A 5,317-nucleotide genomic window follows, 5' to 3' on the forward strand; every position below is an offset into this window, starting at 1 on the left:
AAAGTACCTCACGTGACTAGACCTGACACGCTTGAGATTCTTGCTATTTGAGAAGGGCTTTAGAAAAATTGGTAGCTTGTTATCTTGGAGTTTGATGCGCTACTGGTTGTCCAAGCTAAGGGCAGTTTACATAGTGGTTCTCCTGCCACTGATTTACTGATTGATGATATTAAAACTCGCCTGTTGGGATTTGAATAGTCCAAAGTTTGCCATGTTCGCCGATCTACCAATGATGCAGCACATAGAATAGCCAAATTGACCTTTTTGTCTAATTTCACCAGTTGCTGGTTTGAGGAGCCTCCAGATTTGCTTATGGATGCTCTCCTTGATGATTGCATGCGTTCTTAATATTTTGAATAAAACCACTATCGTTTCTCCTAAAAAAAAGTTAGGCAGCTTTAATGAAAAGGCCTTGGGGCGAAGTTTATTTTAACAGAAAACTATATAGTATCTTTATTTAATGAAAAAGACTTAAACTTTAATTAAAAAAAAACACTTAAATTTTAATGAAAAAAAGCCAAAAGTTTAATATAATAAAAATTAAAAAAAAAACTGAAGCGCGGGACCTGGCCGCGCTTCCACCACACACACACATTCTCTCCACTCTCTCACTATTTCTTAAACTGTACACTGATTATTTTTTAAACTAACTATTTCTAAAATTGGATATTGATTATTTCTGAAATTGTACTACACTATTTCTTAAATTGGACGCTGATTATTTTCGATAATTGAACACGGGCACTACCACTATTTCTTAAATTGAACACTAATTATTTCTTAAACTGACTATTTTTGAAACTGAACACGGATACTTCACTATCTTTTAAACTAACTATTTCTCAAACTGAACACGGGTTATTCACTCTACTCACAATCATATCAGCAAGTGTCGCCTGCAATTACTCTATAAATATGTAAAGTTTATGTAGTTTCCTCAACACAATGATAGTACAATTTCACAGATTGTTCAATGATTAAACTACCAAGTAGATTTTAGTGTAACTGAAAACTTATTAACATTAGCAATGATTACAAAAACAAACAAATAAATAACTCACCATTCTTTCGGGCCCAAGCCCCGCAAGCTTTCCAACAATGGGTGCGTAATCAATATGAAAATCAAAACTTTAGAAGCTTCCAAAAATGTACTGAAAACCCTAATGAATTACAAAAATAATGGGAAGGGAGATAGCTAAAGGCGACAGTATAGTGAAAGGAAATTTTATGCACCTAAATGAAATTTAACTACTATTCCAGTGGTTTTAGTCATAAGAATTTCCTCCTTAGAAATGGTTTCTAAGAAAGCAAATGAGAAATCGGAAAGCATGGTTTTTTTCGATGGGTTTTTTTTTCCTTTCTTTTTTTCTTATCATTAAATAAAGTAATTAGATGACTTTTGGTTAAAATTCAAAATTTTGAAGCTCTTCTCATTAGTTTTCTTGATAAGTTTTCTACAAAATAAATGATCTCACATCCCATCCCATCCCAATTTATCGTATTTTATTCCCTGATATGGAGAAATTACAAAAATACCCCTGATGGGCTATGTCGACATCTGAGTCCTTGTCACTATTTGTACCTTTTCTCATCTTTCTAGGTAGTATATGTCCTTACAAACACGTGATCGTGAATGAGACGTAAATCAGACGTGCATCAAATGATTTATCCTAATTTCCCAATTAGGTGCAAAATGGTAACTTTGAACCCTCAAGATTCCACATTTGTTTTTGGAGATAACATGGGTTGTTAGTATTGCGGGTTGCAGATTATGATATCATTGGCCTATTCGTTGGACTCGATAAACAAGTGGGCAAGTAGGCCCATTCACTTTAGTATTTTCATAATTAGGCCTAGTGTCTAATAATTATTGTTTGGGCTTGACCAAAGACACATACACATATTCTTGAAGTACTCGACAATATGAGGGCATGGGTGCAAGCATAATGACATTTTAGAGTTATGACAAAGAATCTACTACGATATTCAAGAGTATTCTTGTAAATTTTACATCCTATTGTCGACATCCAGTTTTTAACTAAATTTTTCTTTTGGGTTTCTAGGCCGTGGGACACACCCAGGTGACCCAATCTCTTGTGGACTACTTTAGTATACGTGTGTGGAACCGTGGTAAGGTGACGTAAGCATATATAATTCAAATTACATGCATGGTTAATGGAACCTTGAATTCCGTTTAATCTAATTAAATTAATCTAATGATTTAGGTTAATCGGTAGGCTTGTGTTCATGTAAAATAATTTGAGGACACATGCATAAACTTAAGTTAAGTTTAGAATTCCAACATGTAAATTTCATATGAAAGTGAATTCAATGTCGAGGCTCCCAAGTGTTAACCCTCTACTAGTATCCACATGAATGAATCTCCGGTTGGTGAAGTGGGAAGACGACGAATTGCTAGGTCCTACTCATTACAATAGGTGCTGCTAAAGGGTTTGTTTATGTGGTGGTTTTTTATTTTTTGTTTTTTATTTTTATTTTTTCAATTTCTCTAAATTGGAAAAATTAATTCCTTTATCTCTGAATTTGATTTCACAATATATAAAATTCACACTATGTCAAAAGACCCTTTAGGCTTATATAGAACAATTCCACAAGCCCATAGGATTACAATTTAATCCTCATTTTTCACTGGGCTTTGGCCTGGTTTGCTCCTTATTTTATTTATTTAATTAATCTGGTCTTTCATTTCGGACTGAGTTTCTTTAATAAAAAATAAAATATTTAGCATAACAATTTATATTGAATTCAACATTCACCAATTTTATGATATCATTCTATTGTGTCTAACCTTATAAATTCCAACTAAAGTTGGCAGTGGATAATTTGATTAATCTAATTAATCTAATTTAACATAATTAGAAACCATTTTAATTCAACCTTGTAAGATAATCCACAAACTAAATAGTAACATCTAGCAGTGACTTTTGGCTATCTAGATTAGTTAGAATATGTTTGAATTCTGGTTACAGTGCAACTCGGTTCCTTTGTTTACTTTATTCCAATCATACATTTTAGAGCATGCGACATTTGTCAAACTATAAACATGAATATGATTGCTCTGATGTATTTCATGTATGTTGCTTTGGCCAAAGACTTCTGACGCTAGATCGTCAAGGAGCTCCTAGAATATCAACCTTCATGATTACCTAGAAAGTGATAGATTTCTTGTTGTGCATTCACGTATCTTCATATTGTTGCACTTGTAATCCCACACTAAATAAGTTATGCACCTCTTCTGCTTGGCTTGGGTAGCCATGACCTACTACTATGTGTTACTCATTGTTTGTGGAAGCCTTAAAGATTAGCAATTGCTAATCTTCATTAAAGGGACAATTGAAGGTAAGTTTCAATTCATAGTAGATTAGTAAGAGCTCTAAAAGCCACTCGCTAACTAGAACTAAATGGATCATAAGCAGTGTAAGGTAATAATTGAAGAAAACATAGGAGTTGAGTAAGGACAATTAACTGATTTAATTGTTTATATCTAGGATTAATTAATATGTTAATTAATTACATAAAGAAGTTCATTTTAAACCTTGAGTTAGTATTGGGCCTCAAGGCCAATGGGTTTCTAAGCATCAACCCCATTAACTTAAGTTGTATGACAACTTAAAATCATAAGGGCCCAAAAGGCCCATTAATTCTATAAGGTCAGCTATAGAGGGAAGATTGCCTTAATTTCAATTATGCCACTCAAATGCGAGTGGCTGTATAAGTGAAATTATAACATTTTCTTTATTAAGGTTTTATGAGGAAGGGAGAGAAAGCACAATTCTCTATTCCCACTCTTAGAGGCCGGCTCTAGGGGATAGGATATTAGTGTCTTCCTTTCCCTTAGTCACTCATCTTCTTCATCAATCATCTCTTTGGCGTGGAAACTAAAAGGTTCCATACTTTGAGAACTTGGAGAATCCATTCCACCATCCAAATCCATAGAGCTGGGGAGCTAAGGAGCAAGGAATGAATAAACCTCAACTTTGCAATCTTCGACTTGGTCCCCAGCCGAGATTGAGGGGGGATGATGGATGAAGACACATGGTAATGCTGTAGTGGTTGCTGCCATGTCAGCATATATAGTTGGGAACTGTTGAGATTGGTTAGAATCAATTGGTGGTTAGTTAGTTATCTGAAAAGATTAGGCGTGTTTGGTTAGAAGTATAAGGAGGGTTACTTAGTCATTAAGAAAATTATTTGGTGTTGAGGCCCAAAATGTCACACACAAACCCAACCAAGTCTTAAGGCCCAATCGTCATGCAAGCCTTTTTTGAAGCCCAAATACATGCCCAGGTGCATGATAGAGAAGGAAATATATTTACAAACATGCCACGCCATGGTAATTAAGTCGGATATTTATACAAATCACGCCATGCTCATGCATATTCATCACACCAAGCTTCTTCATGCTAATCATTATTCATGCTAAGCCCAAGTCACATGCTCAGGGCTTGTCAAGTGAATTGTGCTGTGGATGATTACGGAAGGTTGTTGGGCCTATTTGAAATATGGGTTATAGAAAACTTTGGGCAGCTTAGGGGCCCAAAGATCCAAGCTCGTACCGTGTGCATTTCACGCAGGCAAGTATTGAGAAAAAACCGACCAAGTTTGCTTTTTTCCCTAGCAAGCCAACCCTCTTAGTTATGACTAAACTAGATTCCAGCATTAAATGCACCATAAACCCAGCAAGTCAGGCATTTAATGATGACTTTCCCTTCCTAGCTTACACAGACAACCAACGCGCGAAAGCCATGAGGCGCGCTACTTGAAGTAGTGCTTGCACAAGGTTGGCCCGAGAGAGCTGTGCCTTAGGAAGAAGTAGAATGCAGGTTTCAACAATACATATATCTTATACAAAAAGGGAAATGGTATGAGAGCTAGGGAGAAAGGAAGAGGAAGACCAAGCCATAAAAGGAGATTCCTTTGAAGCTTAGAGAATAACCCTTCATTTACAAAAGGGAGGGGGAGAAACCATTAAGCAGAAGGAGATATAATAGGTAGAAGAAATGCAGAGAGATAGAACCAAGAAGCATCACCTAGGAAATAAACCCAGAGAACCCTATTAGCCTAGAAATATCCTTTGAGCCTCAAGAATCATTATCCATGCAACCTTAGTATTTCCCACAGTCTTCCATTAAAGATTTCAGTCATTAGAAACCTTGTTATCGCCCTAGGAAAGCCCAAATCATCCAGCCAAAAATCTCATACAACCATGCAAACCTCTTCTCTCTCATGTTAAACCAGTAATCTCCTAGCTTAGTCATTATCTTGATTAATCATGCTATCTTTGAGTCGTTTATCT

Source organism: Pyrus communis, chromosome 3, assembly GCF_963583255.1.
Source record: "Pyrus communis chromosome 3, drPyrComm1.1, whole genome shotgun sequence".
NCBI lineage: Eukaryota > Viridiplantae > Streptophyta > Magnoliopsida > Rosales > Rosaceae > Pyrus > Pyrus communis.